Source organism: Hylobates moloch, unplaced genomic scaffold, assembly GCF_009828535.3.
Source record: "Hylobates moloch isolate HMO894 unplaced genomic scaffold, HMol_V3 SCAFFOLD_24, whole genome shotgun sequence".
Taxonomy (NCBI): Eukaryota; Metazoa; Chordata; class Mammalia; order Primates; family Hylobatidae; genus Hylobates; species Hylobates moloch.
The window spans coordinates 33,433,627-33,454,675 of record NW_026652299.1 but is presented as its reverse complement, the minus strand read 5'-3'; the positions used below and the strand labels follow the sequence as shown (position 1 = coordinate 33,454,675).

At 45.6% G+C, this 21,049-nt stretch overlaps 1 pseudogene; it reads right to left on the bottom strand.

Moving 5' to 3' along the window:
- Positions 1 to 975: 975 nt before the first annotated feature.
- LOC116463040 (archaemetzincin-2-like) lies at positions 976 to 20,359 on the bottom strand (annotated as a pseudogene).
- Positions 20,360 to 21,049: the final 690 nt, after the last annotated feature.

Here is a 21,049-nt window from a genome sequence, read left to right as displayed (position 1 = left end):
CAACTATTTCATTTTAATTACTCCTATTAAAAGATTGTTTATTTTGGAGGGCTGAAGGTACCTTATTATCCACTCTTTTCTTAAAAGTTTCCATGGGTCTGGTAAATTCACATTATTCCCATGATAATGTTTCAGAGTGACTCCAGGAATGTCAGGAGATTTCATCATCAAGCACTTGGTTACCTTTCTAGTGTTGAAACCATAGCACATTGCAACTTGCAGAAATAGATGGGCAAATAGACGGGCTGCAATGAGCTGTGATTGTGCCACTGAGCTTCCGAGTAGCTGCTCTACAAGCACATGCCACCACGCCCAGCTAATTTTTTAATTTTCTATAGAAATGGGGTCTTGCTTTCTTGCTCAGGCTGGTCTTGAACTCCTGTCCTGGACTCCCAAATTACTAGGATTGCAGGTGTGAGCCAGTGCACCTGGCCTTTTTTTTTTTTTTTTTTTTTGGAAATTTCAGAATTTTATGATATATAGAGAGGGTGAGTTGTTATACTTTTATGCATTGCGGGCTTAAATCCCTTTTTTTTTTTTTGAAATGGAGCCTTGCTCTTGTTGCCCAGGCTGGAGTGCAGTGGCGTGATCTCAGCTCACTGCAACCTTCGCCTCCCAGGTTCAAGTGATTATGCTGCCTCAGCCTCCCAAGTAGCTGGGATCACCACCACGCCCGGCTGGCTTTTGTATTTTTAGTAGAAACAGGGTTTCTCTATGTTGGCCAGGCTGGTCTCGAACTGCTGACCTCAGGTGATCCACCCGCCTCGGCCTCCCAAAGTGCTGGGATTACAGGCCTGAGCCACCACGCCCAGCCTAAATTATTCTTATAGAAAATCTTTCTTTCTTTCTTTCTTTGTATATGTTCAAGGAATAAAAATGCAGTTTTGCTACACTGTAATATATTGTGTTGTGGTGAAGACAGGGCCCTCAGTGCATCCATCCTTGGAGCAACACACACTGTACCCACTAAGCAAGTCATCCATCTTCCGCTTGAGTCTTGCAGCATTGAAACGGCAAAATACTCACCATTCCAGGACTGTAATTGTCACTTGAAGATGTTCTCTGGGATGTCTTCACATTGCTTTTATATCATGAACAATAAAAATCACTGCCATACCTGGCAAAGCTGAATTCCCCACACCATCTGTCAAAGAAGCCTGTCCAAACACAAAATTCCAGGTGTCTCTTGGGTTAAGATCAATCATTGTTATCCCTGCAACATAGAATGCGTCTTTAGGTTTCCTTTTTGTTTTTTTCACTTCAGAATGTGCCCTGCATGAATTTGCAGGTTTGGTACATTATCACCGACTCTGAAAGAACACCTCATTGCAGAAATAGGAGCTGGTTCTGGGAGTTGTACTGTCAAGCCATAGAATAATGCTTCATAGTAGCCCATGAACCATTGAATATATTCTACACTGATAATTCTGGTATTTCCTAGAGATTCAATATATACCAATGGACTATACATAAACACTGCATTTCTCTGGGGCATTTCTCCTGTAAAGATCATAGAAAACTGTTCAGTCTTCAGAAGCCTTCCTCTCAAGCTGACTGAAAATGCAAGCTAGTGGGTCCAAAGTGATCACTGTCTGGTTGGAAGCCTGCTTTCATAGAACAGTCGTCCCCCGTATCTGAGCTCTCATACTGGGATATACATGTTGTGTTCTTTAGCGTGAGAACTGTCGTTAGCATCTTTACAGAGGGAGGTTATCATTGAATGTTTCACTTTACAAAGACATGCATGTCTGCGTCTGGCCCTGTTGTATGAGATGCCTTCACCCCCAACAGCCCTCAACACTGCCAGCTTGCCTTCCACGGGACCCCCGCCTGCATTCATTTATTGAGTCAGTTTGGGTAGATTGTGTGTTTCTAGAATTTATTACATCTAATTAGGTGTCTTCAGTTGTGGCTAGGTCGGCTTATCCAATTTGTGGGTTTGTAACAACTCATAACATTCTCTTATAGTCTTTTCCATTTCTATAAAATTGATAGTAGTATCTCTACTTTCATTTTCTAATTTCAGTAATAATTTTTCTTTTTTTATTTCCCCTTTCGAGAATGAAAGATTTTAGTAATTTAAGTCTCCTCTCTTTTTTCGTAGTCTAAATATTTGTCAGTTTTGTTGATCTTTTTAAGAACCAACTTTTAGTTTCACTGATTTTCTCTACTGATTTTTGATTCTGTACTTCATCTATGCCCTACCATTATGATTCCTTCTTTCTCCATTAGTTTGCTTCTACTAGTTCTGTAGGTGTAGAATTAGTTTATTGATTGGAGATATTTCTTCTTTTTCAACATACACATTTATAGCTATAAGTTCCTCTTAGCACTGCTATGTTGTGTTTTCATTTTTATTCGTCTCAAAATACTTTTTAACTTCCCTCGTGATTTCTTCTTTTACCCACTGGTTGTTTAAGACTTTAATCTCCACATATTTGCGAATTTTCTGGTTTTCCTGGTGTTATTCATTTCTAGGTTTATTCTACTGTGACTGGAAAAGGTGCTGTGTATACTGTTAGTCTTTTTTCCCTTCTCTCTCTCTCTCTCTTTTTTTTTGAGACAGTCTCATTCTGTCACCAAGGCTGGAGTGCAGTGGCACAATCGCAACTCACTGCAACTCTGCCTTCAGGGTTAAAGCAAAATCATGCCTCACCCTCCCAAGTAGCTGGGATTACAGGTATGTGCCACCATGCCTGGCTGATTTTTGTATTTTTAGTAGAGACAGGGTTTCACCATGTTGGCCAGGCTGGTCTTGAACTCCTGGCCTCAAGTGATCTACCCACCCTGGCCTTCCAAAGTGCTGGGATTACAGGCATGAGCCACCACGCCTGGCCTAATGTTAGTCTTTTTAAATTTATTGAGATTTGTTTTATGGCTTAACACATGGTTTATGCTGCAGAATGTTCCATATACACTGGAGAAGAGTGTGTATTTTGCTGTTGCTCGGTGCTCTATATATGTCTCTTAGCTGAGACTGGTTTATAGTATTGTTCAGTTTCCTGATTTCCTTATTGATCTGTCTGTTGTATCTGTTACTGAGAGTGGGATATTGAAGTGTCTAACTATTATTGAAGAATTGTTTCTCTCTTCAATTCTATACATTTTTGCTCTGTACATTTGGGGGCTGTCTTATTAGTTATAAATATGTTTATAACTGTTATATCTTTTTGCTGTAGTGAACATTATAACAATATGAAATGTCCCTTCTCTCTTGAAACCATTTTTCATTTAGAGTCAATTTTGTTTAACAATGATACAGTCACTTTGGCTCCCTTTTGGTTATTATTTGCATGGAATATCTTTTTCCATCCTTGCATTTTCAGCTTCCTTGTTTTTTTATATATGAGTATCTTGTGGACAGCATATAGATTTTTTTTTTTGGACACAGAGCCTCGCTCTGTTCCCCTCGCCCAGGCTGGAGTGCAATGGTGCGAATCGCTTGAATCTCTACCTCCCGGGTTCAAGCTTTTTTCCTGCATCAGCCTCCTGAGTAGCTGGGATTACAGGCATGCGCCACTCTGCCCAGCTAATTTTGTACTTTTAGTAAAGATGGGGTTTCACCATGTTAACCAGGCTAGTCTCGAACTCCTGACCTCAGATGATCCACCCACCTCGGCCTCCCAAAGTGCTGGGATTATAGGCATGAGCCACCAGAGCTAACCTGTCTTTTTATGTTTCTTTATTTTGTTATTGATACATAATAATTGCATATTTATGGGGTGCACGTAGTGTTATGATACCTGTATGTAATATGTGATGATCGAATCAGGATATTTAGGATATTCATCGTCTCAAACATTTGTGTTGGGAACATTTCAAATCTTCTAGTTATCTTTGAAATGTGCAGTATGTTATTAACTATAGTCACCGTACTGTTCTGTTGAAAACAAGACCTTGTTCCTTCTAACTGTATGTTTACACCCATTAACCAACCTCTCTTCATCCCCTCATTCTCTGCCTTCCTTTTCTTTTTTTGAGTCAGGGTCTCTGTCACCCAGGCTGGAGTGCAGTGGCACAATCACAGCTCACTGAAGCCTCAACCTCCCAGGCCCAACCTATCCTCCCTTCTCAGCCTCCTGAGGAGCTAGAACTACAGGCACCTGCCACCACAGCTGGCTAATTTTTAAAATTATTTGTACAGACAGGGTCCCACTATGTTGCTCAGGCTGGTCTCAAATTCCTGGGCTCAAGCAATCCTCCCCCCTCAGCCTCCCAAAGTGCTGGGAATACAAAAATGCAAACCACCACACCTGCCCACCCCATTCTGTCTTTTAATAGGAGAGTTTAGTCAGCTTGCATTGAAGGTGATTGCTGATAAAGGATTTACCTCTGTTATTTAGCTATTTTTTTTTCTGTGCATCTTCTAGTTTTGTTTCTTAATTCCTCCATTACTACCTTTTCTTGTAGTTAGCTGATTTTTTATAATATACCATTTTGATTCCCTTCTTCTTTACTTTTCTGTATGTTTTTAAAGTTCTTTTCTTAAGAGTTACCTTGGGTATTTCAGTTAAGATTCTAAACTTATGACGATATACTCTGAATAATACCAACTTAGTTTCAATAATATACGTTAAATAAAATGTATGGGAAGCCATTGGTTTGTATTGAGCTCCTGAACCAGACCCCAGTAGACCAAACCAAAATGGAGTCACTCATGCTAAAGTATCATGTCACCAAAGTGAGACTAAGTTATTTATCTGACCTTCTAGGACATCAGGAGAGAGAAAGATAATAACCACATCTCCAAACAAGCCAGTTTTAGCCAGCTTGCTAAGAAAGTCCCCTCTGCAGGCCAGGCGCGGTGGCTCACGCTTGTAATCCCAGCACTTTGGGAGGCCGAGGTGGGCGGATCACGAGGTCAGGAGATCGAGACCACGGTGAAACCCCGTCTCTACTAAAAATGCAAAAAAATTAGCCGGGCGTGGTGGCGGGCGCCTGTAGTCTCAGCTACTCGGAGAGGCTGAGGCAGGAGAATAGCGTGAACCCGGGAGGCGGAGCTTGCAGTGAGCCGAGATCGCGCCACTGCACTCCAGCCTGGGTGACAGAGTGAGACTCCGTCTCAAAAAAAAGAAAAAAAAAAAGAAAGTCCTCCCTGCTTTAACTCTTACAAAGAAAATACCTTGAAGTAACCTGATGCTGACCAATCTGCCTTTGGTTTTTTTGTTTGTTCGTTTGTTTGTTTTTTTGAGATGGAGTCTCGCACTGTCGTCCAGGCTGGAGTGTAGTGGCGCGATCTCGGCTTACTGCAACTTCTGCCTCCCAGGTTCAAGCAATTCTCCTGCCTCAGCCTCAGGAGTAGCTGGGATTACAGGCACCCGCCACCACGCCCAGGTAATTTTTTGTATTTTTATTAGAGACGGGGTTTCACCATGTCGGCCAGGATGGTCTCGATCTCCTGACCTCAGCCTCCCAAAGTGCTGGGATTACCGGCATGAGCCACTGTGCCGGGCCTGCCTCTGGCTTTCTATTTCTGCCTTCAGCCCTTTTTCTACATGTAAAGCCAATCTCTTCTGCTCAGCTTATCAGAGCACCTTTTCTAAATTTTTAGAGTAAATGCTGCCCTTATTCATGAATTGCTAATAAAAGCCAGTTGGATGATTTAACCAAATTATTTGTGATTTTGGCTTTTGACAGTTCTGACGATCTGTGAAGCAACCTGAAGGAGATTTCTGATGGCCCTTGAGGTCCCTAAGGAACACAGGCAAGACGTCACTGACTCCTGCCGGGGCCTGTCTTTCTCACGGAGCCCTGGGGTCATGAGTAGGTTCCTCTGAGGTCTGGGCTGCTTTGAGCCTAATCCTTTTGGCTTTTGTATCCAAGGTCCATTCGTGCTGTGAGAGCAAATGACCTTTAGATACTGACAGGGTTTGAATCTGTGTCCCACCAAATCTCATGCAGAAATGTAATCCCCAGTGTTGGAGGTGGGGCCTAGTGGGAGGTGATTGGATCATGGGGGTGGATTTCTCATGAAGGGTTTAGCACCATTGCCTCTTGGTGCTGTTCTCATGATAGTGAGTTCTCATGAGATCTGGTTGTTTAAAAGTGGGTGGCACCTCCCCCCTTCTCACTCTCTCTTGCTCCTGCTTCTGCCATGTAAGACATGCCTGCTCTCCGTTCACCTTCCACCATGATTGTAAGCTTCCTGAAGCCCCCAGAAGCCAAGCAGATGCCAGCATCATGCTTCCTGTACAGCCTGCAGAATTGCAAGCCAATTAAACTTCTTTCTTTATAAATTACCCAGTCTCATATATTTCTTTTTTAATATTACTTTTTTGGAGACAGTCTCTCTCTGTCACCCAGGTTGGAATGCAGTGGTGCCATCTTGGTTCACCACAAACTCCACCTTCTGGGTTCAAGCGATTCTTGTCCCTCAGCCTCCCGAGTAGCTGCGATTATGGGCATGTGCCGTCACGCCCAGCTAATTTTTGAAATTTTTTGTAGAGACAGGGTTTCACCATGTTGGCCAGGCTGGTCTCGAACTCCTGACCTCAAGTGATCCACCCGCTTTGGCCTCCCAAAGTGCTGGGATTAAAGTGTGAGTCACCACACCCGGCTGGAAGCCCATTTTTATAAAGACTTAGAAAAATGATAAAATCTCACCCAATGATAATTGAGAATTACAGTGGTCATTATAAAGAACGTTACAGGTGGACAAGATCATCCTTCTAAGAAGTACATTTGAAAATGAGGAGTCCGGGCGCGCTGGGTGGTTCAAGGCCAGGCGCGGTGGCTCATGCCTGTAATCCCAGCACTTTGAGAGGCCGAGGCAGGCAGATCACCTGAGGTCAGGAGTTCAAGACCAGCCTGCCAACATGGTGAAACCCCACCTCTACTAAAAATAAAAAGATTAGCCGGGCATGGCGGCGGGCACCTGTAATCCCAGCTATTTGGGAGGCTGAGGCAGGAGAATCACTTGAACCCAGGAGGCAGAGGTTGCAGTCAGCCGAGATTGTGCCATTACACTCCAGCCTGGGTGACAGAGCAAGACTCCATCTCAAAAAAAAAGAAAGAAAATAAAATGAGGGGCACAGCATGGTGACTCATGTCTGTAGTCCCAGCTACTCAGAAGCCTGAGGTGGAAGGATCACTTGAGCCCAGGAGGTCGAGGCTGCAGTGAGCCATGATCAGGCCACCGCACTAGCCTGGACAACTAGTGAGACCCTGTCTCAAAAAAAAAAAAAAAAAAAAAAAGAAAGAAAAGAAACGAAGGGCTCCCATATTAGATTCACCCAGGGACAGCTATTTTATTTGTCATGCAGATCAAATAGCCAGGCATGGTGGTAGGCACCTGTAATCCCAGCTACTCAGGTGGCTGAGGCGGAAGAATCGCTTGAACCAGCGAGGCAGAGGTTACAGGGAGCCAAGATGGCGCCACTGCACTCCAGCCTAGGTGACAGAGCGAGACTTCGTCTCAAAAAAAAAAGTAAATAAGTAAAACATAGCAGGACCCCAAAAAAATTTTTTTTGACCTATTTAAAATACTCTTTTAAAAAGGCAAATAAGAATCTTAAGCAGGCTGGGTGTAATGGCTCATGCCTGTAATCCTAGCACTTCAGGGGGGAGGATTGCTTGAACCCAGGAGTTTGAGACCAGCCTGGGCAACATAGCAAGACCCTGCCTCTACAAAATATTTAAAAATTAGCCAGGTATGGTGGCAGGTGCCTGTAGCCATAGGTACTCAGGAGGCTGAGGTGGGAGGATCACTCGAGCCCAGCAGTTCAAGGCTGCAGTGAGCTCTGATCATGCCACTGCACTCCAGCCTGGGCAACAAAGTGAGACGCTGTTTCTAAAACGAAAAATAAAAAAGAATCTTAAGCAACTAACTGATGAGAAAAAAATGAGTTTATTTACTAACCTTTTGGCCTAGTGACCTTCCCCCTGCCCCAAGACTAACAGAAAGCTAGATAAAGTGTTTATACAGGTTATGCCACTAGGTCAAGAAAGTTTGCTTCTTTAGTTACCTTTCTGCTCTGGCCAAATTCCTGAGCTCAGAACCATCCATGCTGAGTCTAGGCAGAGGAAAAGCTTTGTCTGCCCTGTTTGTTAATGAGCTCTGCCCTGAACCCAACAATCTGGTTACAAAAAACAAAACTAGAGGCTAAACTGAAAAGCTTCCTATCTAACTAAATTATTATCCAAAATACGCCTTTCGTGGCCCTCAGCCAGTTATTTTGAAAATCTGCATAACTCCTGGCTAACATGGTGAAACCCCGTCTCTACTAAAAATACAAAAAAATTAGCCGGGCATGGTGGCAGACGCCCGTAATCCCAGCTACTCAGGAGAATGGCGGGAACCCGGGAGGCGGAGCTTGCAGTGAGCCGAGATCGCGCCCGTGCACTCCAGCCTGGGCAACAGAGCGAGACTCCGTCTCAAAAAAAAAAAAAAAGAAAGAAAGAAAATCGACGTAACAAGCCTTACCTTTCTGACCATCTTGTCTTTTTTTTTTTTTTTTTTTGAGACAGAGTCTCGCTCTGTCACCCAGGCTGGAGTGCAGTGGCGCAATCTCGGCTCACTGCAAGCTCCGCCTCCCGGGTTCACGCCATTCTCCTGCCTCAGCCTCTCCGAGTAGCTGGGACTACAGGCGCCTGCCACCACGCCCGGCTAATTTTTTTTTTTGTATTTTTAGTAGAGACGGGGTTTCACCGTGGTCTCCGCCCACCTCGGCCTCCCAAAGTGCTGGGATTACAAGCGTGAGCCACCGCGCCCGGCCGACCATCTTGTCTTAACTGGGCTTTTTACCCATACCCTTCTTTGTTTTGGCAAATGATGGTATTTAGACCTAAAATGTAAACTATACTCCTTTAAGATATAAATTTTCTGCCCTTGTTTTCGCTAAGAGCTATCCCGTTGGAAATGCAAATGTAGGGAGGAAAAGTTTTCGATGCTGAGTGAAAATGTGCCAGGCCATGCGCAGTGGCTTCCTGTAATCCCAACACTTTGGGCAGCCAAGGCGGGAGGATTGTTTGAGCCCAGGAGTTTGAGACCAGCCTGGGCAACATGGTAAGACCCCATCTCTACAAAAAGTTTTAAAATGATCTGAGCGTAGTGGTGCATGCCTATAGTCCCAGCTACTCTGGGGACTGAGGTCAAAGGATCACCTGAACCCAAGAGGTCAAGACTGCACTAAACCCTGATTGTGCCACTGCACTCCAGCCTAAGTGACAGAGTGAGACCCTGTCTCAAAAAAAAGGGCTAAGGCCGGGCGCGGTGGCTCACGCTTGTAATCCCAGCACTTCGGGAGGCCGAGGCGGGTGGATCACGAGGTCAAGAGATCGAGACCACGGTGAAACCCCGTCTCTACTAAAAATACAAAAAAAAATTAGCCGGGCGTGGTGGCGGGCGCCTGTAGTCCCAGCTACTCAGAGAGGCTGAGGCAGGAGAATGGCGTGAACCCGGGAGGCGGAGCTTGCAGTGAGCCGAGATTGCGCCACTGCACTCCAGCCTGGGCGACAGAGCGAGACTCCGTCTCAAAAAAAAAAAAAAAAAAAAAAAAAGGCTAAATAAAACAGATGTTGATGAGGTTAAAACCAAGGTCTAATCTACCAAATGTTGGGCATGCCAGAGGGACCTCCTGCCAGGCCCGCAACATTACAGAGCCCCAAACTAGTCTGCTCTATTTATCCCAGTTTGGAGAAATTTTTTAAAAAAGAAGAAAAAGATTACAATGAAAAGTCTAATCTGAAATTACTTAGGGCAATCATCAGGCAGGTCACTAGAGATAAGGATCGAAAATGGGGCAAGGATCTTTGATTCGGCCCCTGCTAGAGTGAGTAAGGCAGTCAGGTGGTGAAGACATCTGTAGGCCAATTGTTTGATAGAAAAGTAAGTCAATTGAAAGATTGGTAGTCTGCAGGCAGGGGGTACTGTTTAGGAATAGGCAAATGAAAAACCTTAATTTTGCACAGAGACACCCTCATAGGAAAAAAGAGGCTGGGTGCGGTGGCTCACGCCTGTAATCCCAGCACTTCAGGAGGCCGAGGTGGGAGGGTTACCTGAGGTTAGGAGTTCGAGACCAGCCTGGCCAACATGCTGAAACCCTGTCTCTACTAAAAATACAAAAACATTAGCCGAATGTGGTGATCCATGCCTGTAATACCAGCTACTCGGGAGGCTGAGGCAGGAGAATCACTTGAACCCATGAGGCAGAGGTTGCAGCAAGCCAAGATCGCACCACTGCGCTGCAGCCTGGATGACAGAGCGAGACTCCATCTAAAAAGAAAAAAAAGAAAAACCTTAATGAAAACTGTAGATCCTTGCATCTGTCTGCATGTAAGCTCTTGAAAGTGCAGAAATGGACACAAACGCTTTTGAATTCACATAACTTGGGTAAATCTTTGGTAAATAAGACGAGTTTCATATTGTTGGTTTAATAATAAACAGAGGGCCCAGCATGGTGGCTCATGCCTGTAGTCCCAGCACTTTGGGAGGCCAAGGCTGGCAGATTGCTTGAGTCCATGAGTTTGAGACCAGCCTGGGCAACATAGTGAGACCCTCATCTCTACAAAAAATAGAAAAAATGAGCCAGACATGGTGGCACATACCTATAGTCCCAGCTACTTGGGAGGCTGAGGTGGGAGGATGACCTGAACCCGGGCGGTCGAGGCTGCAGTGAGCCATGACTGTGCCACTTTACTCCATCCAGCCTGGGTGACAAAGTGAGACTCTGTCTCCAATAATAATAATAATAATAATAATAATAATAATAATAATAAAGAGCTCAGTCTTCTGAGTTATCAGCAAAATCCATGTATTTAACTTTTTGGTTCTTGCTTTGGGGATGACTGCTTAATGTGCATGTGCTGTAGAAATAGTTAACAGGGAAGGCCGGGCACAGTGACTCACACCTGTAATCCCGGCAATTTGGGAGGCCAAGGCGGGTGGATCACCCGAGGTCAGGAGTTCAAGACCAGCCTGGCCAACATCGTAAAACCCTGTCTCTACCAAAAATATAAAAAGTTAGCCAGGTGTGGTGGCAGGTGCCTGTAATCCCAGCTACTCAAGAGGCTGAGGCAGGAGAATCTCCTGAGCCTGGGAGCCTGGGAGCCGAGATCGCGCCACTGGACTCCAGCCTGGGCAACACAGTGAGACTCTGTCTCAAAAAACAACAACAGGCCGGGCGCGGTGGCTCACGCTTGTAATCCTAGCACTTTGGGAGGCCGAGGCGGGCGGATCACGAGGTCAAGAGATCGAGACCACGGTGAAACCCCGTCTCTACTAAAAATACAAAAAAATTAGCCGGGCGTGGTGGCGGGCGCCTGTAGTCCCAGCTACTCGGAGAGGCTGAGGCAGGAGAATGGTGTGAGCCCAGGAGGCGGAGCTTGCAGTGAGCCGAGATCGCGCCACTGCACTCCAGCCTGGGTGACAGAGCGAGACTCCGTCTCAAAAAAAAAAAAAAAAAAAAAAAAAAAACAACAAAAACCAAAAAAAAAAAAAAAAACCTGTGTGGATGCCAGGCGCAGTGGCTCATGCCTGTAATCCCAGCACACTGGGAGGCCGAGGTGGGTGGATCACTTGAGCCCAGGAGTTTGAAACCAGCCTAGGTAACATGGTGAAACCCCATCTCTACAAAACAAAATACAAAAATTAACTGGGCATGGTGGTGCATACCTGTAGTCCCAGCTACATGGAAGACTGAGGTGGGAGGATCTCTTGAGCCTGGGAGGCAGAGATTGCGGTGAGCCGAGATGGCACCACTGCACTCCAGCCTGGGTGACAGAGGGAGACCCCGGTCTCAAATAAACAAAAAACAAACAAACAAACAAACAAAAACTGTATGGATGAGGAGTTGCTTCTTATGGAATAAGCAAAGAAAGAGGCTTTTTTTTTTTTTGAAGCAGGATCTTGCAGTGGTGTGACTACAGCTCCCTGCAGCCTTGACCTCTTGGGTTCAAGTGATTCTCCTGCCTTAACCTCCCAAGTAGCTGGGACTACAGGCGCACCACCATCATTCCTGGCTAATTTTTTATTTTTCATACAGACAGGGCCTCAGTATGTTGCCCAGGCTACTCTCAAACTCCTGGGCCCAAGCAATCCTCCCGTGTCAGCCTCCCAAACTGGGATAACAGGCATGAGCCACTCCGCCTGGCCAAAAGTGGCTTCTTGAGATGAAATCTACTCCCAGGGAAGATGCTGTGAACACTGTTGAAATGACAACAAAGGATTTAGAATATGACATAAATTTAGTTGATAAAGGTGTGACGGGGTTTGAGAGGATTGACTTCAATTTTGAAACAAAGTTGTACTGTGGATAAAATTTGCTATCAAACAGCATTGCATGTTAGAGAGAAATCTTTCACGAAAGGAAGAGTTCATCAATGTGGCAAACATTATTGTTGTCTAATTTTAAGAAATTGCCACAGCCACCCCAGCCTTCAGCAGCCACCACCCTGATCAGTCAGCAGCCGTCAACAAGGCAAGAACCCCCCCAGCAGCAAAAAGATTGGGACTCACTGAAGATTCAAATGATCATTAGCATTTTTTAGCAATAAAGTATTTTTCATTAAGGTATGTACATTGTGGTTATTAGACATAATGTTATTTCACACTTAATAGATTACAGTATAGTGAAAACAATTTTTTTCTGAGACAAGGTGTCTCTTTGTCATCCAGGATGGAGTGCATTGGTGCAGTCATAGCTGACTGTAGCCTCAAACTCCTGGGCTCAAGCGATCTTCCTGCCTCAGCCTCCTGAGTAGTTAGGACTGTAGGTGTGGACCACCACAACTGGCTAAGTTTTTCATTTTTTGTAGAGATGGGGTCCCACTACGTTGCCTAGGCTGGTCTTGAACAACTGGCCTCAAGTGATCCTTCCACCTTGGCCTCCCAAATTGTTAGGATTACAACCGTGAGCCACCACACCCAGCCAACATAACTTTTATATGCTCTGGGAAACCAAAAAAAAAAAAATCGTGTGACTCACTTTATTACAATATTTACTTTCTTGTGGTCATCTGGAACAGAACCTGCAATGTCTCTGAAGTATGCCTGTATGGAGACATATAGCAGTTATTTCATACTAATGAACGAGGCTGAGTTATTGTTGTACAGCTTTTTCACTGTACAGAAATTTTTCACTGTAAAATTTCTTTATCAGGATGTAGAGATCTACCTGGCTCTTTTTCCCAAATGTATAGTTTTTCTTTTTTTTTTTTTTTTTTTGAGACGGAGTCCCGCTCTGTCGCCAGGCTAGAGTGCAGTGGTGCAATTTCAGCTCACTGCAACCTCCACCTCCCGGGTTCAAGTGATTTTCCTGCCTCAGCCTCCTCAGTAGCTGGGAATACAGGCGCCTGCCACTGTAGTAGCCTGGCTACTTTTTTGCATTTTTAGTAGAGACGGGGTTTCACCATGTTGCCCAGGATGGTCTCTATCTCTTGACCTCATGATCCACCCACCTCGGCCTCTCAAGGTGCTGGGATTACAGGCGTGAGCCACAGCTCCCAGCCCAGTTTTCTTATATAAACATGTCACAGGCTGGGTGCAGTGGCTCATGCCTGTAATCCCAGCACTTTGGGAGGCCGAGGCAGGCAGATCACCTGAGGTCAGGAGTTTGAGACCAGCCTGGCCAACATGGCAAAACCCCGTCTCTACTAAAAATACAAAAATTAGCTGGACATGGTGGCACGTGCCTGTAATACCAGCTACTAGCCAGGCTAAGGCAGGAAGATCGCTTGAACCTGGGAGGCAGAGGTTGCTGTGAGCCAAGATCGTGCCATTGCACTCCACCCTAGGCAACAAGAGGGAAACTCTGTCTCAAAAAACAAAACAAAAGAAAACAGGTCATAGTGAAATCAGGAGTCATTTTCCCTAGTAATGAAGCTCTCCCTTAAAGATAAAATCAAGTGGCAAAAATTCTTTTTTGCATCACAAATAATGGTGCACCTAGTATTGGTGTTTTGTGCACATGTGCATGACACTTAGAAATGATGTTGTGGGATCCAGGCATGGTGGCTCACGCTTGTAATCCCAGCACTTTGGGAGGCCGAGGCAGGTGGATCACAAGGTCAGGAGTTTGAGACCAGCCTGGCCAATATGGTGAAACCCTTTCTCTACTAAAAATACAAAAATTAGCCAGGCATGGTGGCGTGTGCCTGTGGTCCCAGCTGCTTGGGAGACTGAGGCAGAGGAGTCACTTGAACCCAGGAGGCAGAGGTTTCAGTGAGCCAATTGTGCCATTGCATTCCAGCCTGGGCAACAGAGCGAGACTCTGTCTCAAAAAAAAAAAAAAAAAGATGTTGTAGGCCGGGCGCGGTGGCTCACGCCTGTAATCCCAGCACTTTGGGAGGCCGAGGCAGGCAGATAACCTGAAGTCAGGAGTTCGAGACCAGCCTGGCCAACATGGTGAAACCCCGTCTCTACTAAAACTACAAAAATTAGCAGGGCGTGGTGGCAGATGCCTGTAATCCCAGCTACTTGGGAGGCTGAGGCAGGAGAATCGCTTGAACCCGGGAGGCGGAGGTCACAGCGAGCTGACATCGCACCATTGCACTCCAGCCTGGGAGTACAAGAGCAAGACTTCATCTCAAAAAAAGAAAGAAAGGAAGGAAGGAAGGAAGGAAAGAAAGAAAGAAAGAAAGGATGCTGTGACAGCTCTCCAGAGGAAACTGCTGTTAATAGCTGCTATGTGTCCTTCCAGTCTTTTTTTTTTTCCAGGCTGTGGCACGCAAATAGAAAAGTATACAAATACATACGTACATACAGAGAAATACATCACAGTGTCTGTGTAGTCATGAAAGCAGAATCGTGGTTGGATTTTGATAGGTGTTGCCAAGTTGCCTTCCAAAAAGGCCACACCTCCACTTCCCCACTTCTCCACACTCCCTTACATTGGCAAGTGTCAATGGTTTTAAATTTTACCAGCCTAAGCTGGAAAAATGTTCTAATTTACACCTTCCTGGTTGCCAAGAGGATCAGTCACTTTAGTGTAGTTTATTAGCCATAAACATTACTTGTGCTATGCATTGCCTATTCATGTGATGGCCAGTTTCTCTTTTTTTTTTTGTCTTATTGATTTGCAATCAATAATCTATAATCACTCTGGAAATTAACCTTTTGACTGTTAAAAATGTTGCAAATATATTTCCCGGGGTAGAACTTTCTCTTCGGCTTAGTCTTCCTAACAGTTTTGCTACTTCCTTTTCATTCACCATCATGTTAGCAAACATTAACTATAATGTTATCATCTCACTTCAAGAAAAAAACACAACAAAAACTAAGTCCCTAATTTGCTCTCATTTTTAAATACTAAGTAGATTCTCTTATGTCTGAATATGAAACATTCACGTAAGTTAGCACTTCCTAAAAGCATTTTTCTTTTTCTCTCTCTCTTTTTTTTTTTTTTTTTTTGAGATGGAGTCTCGCTCTGTCACCCAGGCTGGAGTACAGTGGCATGATCTCAGCTCACTGCAACCTCCACCTCCCGGGTTCACGCCATTCTCCTGCTTCAGCCTCCCGAGTAACTGGAACTACAGGCGCCTGCCACCACGCCCAGCTAATTTTTTTGTATTTTTTAGTAGAGACGGGGTTTCTCCATGTTAGCCAGGCTGGTCTTGATCTCCTGACCTCATGATCCGCCCGCCTCAGCCGCCCAAAGTGCTGGGATTACAGGAGTGAGATACCACGCCCGGCCCATTTTCTTTTCTTTTCTTTTTTTCTTTCTTATGAAAGGATTTCACTCTGTTGCCTAGGCTGGAGTCCCACGGTGCAATCACAGCTCACTGCAACCTCAACCTCCGGGGCTAAGTGATCCTCACACCTCAGCCTCTAGGATAGCTGGGACCACAGGTGTGCACCACCACACCTGGCTATTTCTATTTTTTGTAGAGACAGGGTCTTGGTGTGTTGCTCAGGCTGGTTTCAAACTCCCAAGCTCAAGTAATCCTCCCACCTTGGTCTCCCAAAGGCATGAGGCACTGTGCCCAGCACTAAGACCATTCATTCTTGGTCTCTAAATGTATGTATTCTATGAGTGTATTATTTTGACTTGATATACCTCACAAACTATGATGTGTGGCCTCAGTCCTTGCAGGACCACAGTGACATGAGAGGGACAGGGGCTTCTCGGCACCTCTGGTGGCCAAACATTGGAAATTGTTGAAGAAACATATGGAAACTGCCTGCCATTATGTCTGCCTTCTAGCAGGACCTGAGCAATTGATGGCTGTTATTACTGTGCATGTTAATATACATTTAATGTTGTATTTCCATGGGAACTTAGTTGTATGACTTTACCTCCTAAAATTAACAGTGCAACTAAGTGGCATCTGAATCTGCACATACATAATTTCCTGCTGACATGCATATACACAATAGAGTACTATTCAGCCATAAAAAAGAATGAGATCCCATAATCTGCAACAACATGGATGGAACTGGAGGTCATTGTGTTAATTAGAATAATCCAGGCATAGAAAGACAATCTGCATGTTCTCACTTATTTGTGTAAGCTAAAAATTAAAATGATTGAACTCATGGGGATAGAGAATAGAATGCTGGTTACTAGGCTGGGTACAGTGGCTTATGCCTGTAATCCCCACACTTTGGGAAGCCAAGGTGGGCAGATTGCTTGAGCAACATGGGGGCAACATGGCAAAACCCCATCTCTACCAAAAAACAACAATAACAACAACAATAAAAAGTACCCAGGTGTGGTGGTGCACACCTATAGTCCCAGCTACTCAGGAGGCTGAGGTGGGAGGATAACTTGAGCCCAGGAAGTTGAGGCTGTAGTGAGCTGAGATGGTGCACTGTACTCCAGCCTGGGCAACAGAGCAAGACTGTGTCTCAAAAAAAAAAAAGAAAGAGAAAGAAATAGAAATAAAAATAAACAACGAAAATAGTATAATTGGATTGTCTGTAACACAAAGAAAGGATAAATGCTTGAGGTAATGGATACCCCACTTATCCTGATGTGATCATTATGCATTATATATATGTATCAAAATATCTTGGCTGGGCCCAGTGGCTCACGCCTGTAATCCCAGCACTTTGGGAGGCCAAGGCGGGAGGATCACCTGAGGTCAGGAGTTCGAGACCAGCCTGGCCAACATGGTGAAACCCTGTCTCTATTAAAACTACAAAAATTAGCTGAGTGTGGTGGCAGGTGCCTGTAGTCTCAGCTACTCGGGAGGCTGAGGCAGGAGAATGGCTTGAACCCAGGACGCAGAGGTTGCAGTGAGCCAAGATCGTGCCATTGCACTCCAACCTGGGCAATAAGAGTGAAACTCCGCCTCAAAAAAAAAAAACCTCACGTACCCCATACTATGTACCCACAAAAATTAAAAACAAAATTTCCTGCTGAGTTTCCTGAAATGTCCAGGCTGAGATGTTGGCAGTTAATAGATAAGAACAGCTTCCATAAAACATAAAATTGCCATTAGCTTAGTTTTTTTAAGGCCACTCAGGAAGACTGTATTTGGCACCACTGTCTTGGCACCATGGTTACCAGCAATAAGCTTAATGTGAGGACATGGCAGCTATAACTGCAAATGATTTCCTTGAAGACAAATTGTGAACAGCATTTCTTGGGAAGTTGGCTTTCTAGAACAACGTGGAAAGCTTCAGCTGACAAATGCAGAAGGGTCAGAAGCCGTGGAGAGCCTCTTTTTGCAGCTGCCTGCTGACCATGCCAGTCCCAGCCTGCCTGTCATCTTGGCCATCACAGTTGGAGCCACGAATGGGTCCAGTGGTTGAGGCTGCCAACTGCAAGGCTATGGCACTCCCGCATCCTCACCACCGTGCTTACAGCTTGCTGAGCTGTCCTGTGTGTGCAGCTCCTCGGGTGCCTGGATGGTGGCTTCACATAGGTCATTTAATCTAACAACTCACCTGTTGGACAGTCGTGAATCAGATGAGAAGGCTGAAGCTCAGAGCGGTTAAGTGACCTGCTTGGTCAGTGATGGAGTGTAAATGCAAATCCCCGATCTGTGCCCTTCTCTCCTGGCACCATTCTACTCTTCCCTGTACACTGATGATTCTTTCCCTGCCCAGTGTGCTCCTTGGCACATTCATCTGGCCTTTCTTCTTCTTTTTTTTTTTTCTGAGATGGAGTCTCACTCTGTTGCCCAGGCTGCAGTGCAGTGGCGCGATCTTGGCTCACCACAACCTCCGCCTCCCGGGTTCAAGCGATTCTCCTGCCTTAGCCTCTCGAGTAGCTGGGATTACAGGCATGCGCCACCATGCCCGGCTAATTTTTATATTTTTAATAGAGACAGGGTTTCACTATGTTTGTCAGGCTGGTCTTGAAATACTGACCTCGTGATCTGCCCGCCTCAGCCTCCCAAAGTGCTGGGATTAGAAGACTTCACCCGCCGCACCTGGCCTATGTATGTATTTTTTAAGAGACAGGGTCTTGCTCTGTCATTCAGGGTGGAGTGCAGTGACACAATCATGGCTCACTGCAGCCTCAAATTCCTAGGTTCAAATGATCCTCCCACTTCAGCCTCCTGATTAGCTGAGACTACAGGTGCACACCACCACACCTGGCTTTTAAAAAGCTTTTGTGAGGCCAGGCACGGTGGTTCACACCTGTAATCCCAGCACTTTGGGAGGCCAAGGCAGGCGGATCACCTGAGGTCAGGAGTTTGAGACCAGTCTGGCCAACATAGCGAAACCCTGTCTCCACTAAAAATACAAAAAAAAAAAAAAAAAAATTATCTGGGCGTGGTGGTAGGTGCCTGTAGTCCTGGCTACTTGGGAGGCTGAGGCATGAGAATCACTTGAACCTGGGCGGCAGAGGTTGCAGTGAGCCGAGATCGCGCCACTGCACTCCAGCCTGGGCGATAGAGCAAGACTGTTCTAAAAAACATAAATAAATAAATTTTTTTAAAGTTTTTGTTTTTCACCACATTACCCAGGCTGGTCTGGAGCTCCTGGCTCTGATGATTCTCCTGCTTCAGCCTCCCAAAGGGCTGGGATTACAGGGGGAGGACACCGTGCCCAGCCTGGATATTGTTTACTTTGTGAGTAGTAACTACATACATAAAAGAGCACAAATCCTAAGTATACCGCCCATTGGATTTTCACCAAGTGAACACACCTGTGTAATCACACCCAGCTCAAGAAACAGAACATTACCAACATTCCTGAAGCTCCCAGCCATTAGTCCCAGCTGCCACCCCAAGGATAGCCACATACCTGACCCTTAACACCATAGATTTGATGCATCTGGTTTTTGAACTTTATGTAAAGGTACAGTGTGTCTACCTCTTTTGTTCAACATTACGTAAAATTCATCCATATTGTGCATGTTGTTTAATACTTTTGTCTGACCGCCCTCCAGAGACAGGGTCTCCCTATGTTGCCCAAGCTGGTCTTGAACTCCTAGGCTCAAGTGATCCTCCTGCCTCAGCTTCCCAAAGTGCTGTGATTATAGATGTGAGCCACTACACCCAGCCCATTCTCATTGCTTTCGTCCCACGTGTGAATATGCCACAAACGATCTATCCATTCCACTGTTGATGGGCATTTGGGTTATGAGAGACAGGCATTTATCCTGATGTTAAGACTGAAGAAACCTGACACCCAAAAAGACTGGGCAGTTTGGCCAAGGACCCAGAGTAACGATTTGAATCGAGCTCTTCGCATCGTACCACAGCATCTGCCATTACCTCCTAGATGAATTCAGAAAGTGCACGGAGCTAAATCTGTTGGCTGGGCACGGTGGCTCATGCCTGTAAGCAATCTCAGCACTTTGAGAGGCTGGGGTGGGTGGATCACTTGAGGTTAGGAGTTTGAGACCAGCCTGGCCAACATGGTGAAACCCCATCTCCACTAAAAATACCAAAAAAAAAAAAAAATTCGCTGAGCATGGTGGTGTGCGCCTCTAGTCCCAGCTACTCAGGAGGCTGAGGCACGAGAATCGCTTGAACCTGGGTGGCGGAGGTTGCAGCAAGCCGAGATCACACCACTGTACTCCAGCCTGGGTGACAGAGGGAGACCCTGTCTCAAACAAAACAAAACAAAAAACTCTCTTTACCTCTCAGATACTCAGATTAGGTGGAAAGCAGAGTAGGAGTTTCTGTTAAACTAACTCTACATGTTATATGTAGACTTCAGCAATGATTTCAAGCCTCTGGATGTCATCAGGTAAATCTGTGCCCTGCTGGTCTTTTGTGGAGTTGACAGCCTTCCAACATCGCCACCTATTCTGGCAGCTTAGAGACAGCTCAGGGCTTGGCGTACTGCAACTCTCTTCCAACACTAACCACCCACAGTGATGAGCATCAGACTCCACAGCGTTAAGGACATGGGTCCTAATAAGACTTCCGCACTGCAGATGCCACCCACAAGCGGGGTCCCCAGGACATCTGCACTTCTGACGGACTGGGTACAAATCTGGGAGATGCCCAGGATCCCCATCAGGCTTGACATTTCACTAAAATGACACAGAACTCAGGAAAGCACTACACATACAATTACAGTTTAATTACAAAGGATACAACAAGAACAGCCAAGTAAGGAGCCACGTGGGGAGAGGCCCGGGACTCCTGGATGCAGAGCTTCCCTGCCCTCTCCCTGTGGAATTGGGATGCAGTGCCCTCCTGGCACACTGATGTGCTAACCAACTTGGAAGCGCCACTGAGCTTGGGGTTGCACCATGTAGGCGTGATTGAACGATGGCCACCTGATTGCACATGCTCTAGAGCCCCCTCGCCTCTGCGGAGATCCGGCTGGCTCAAACCCCAGCCCTCCAATCACATGGTTGGTCTTTCTAGGACCAGCCCCATCCTGAATCATCTGCCTTCAGCATACACTCAGGTCGTTTCAAAGGGGCCCATGAATAACAAAGACATTCCTATTACTGAGAAAATTCTGAAGACTTAGAGACTCCCTCCCACAAACAAGGGACAGCAAATTGTTTTTTGTTTTTTGTTTTTGAGATGGAGTTTCGCTCTGTTGCCAGGCTGGAGTGCAGTGGCGTGATTTCAGCTCACTGCATCCTCCGACTCCCTGATTTGAGCAATTCTCCTGCCTCAGCATCCCGAGTAACTGGGATTACAGGCACGTGCCACCACGCCTAACTAATTTTTTTGTATTTTTAGTAGAGAC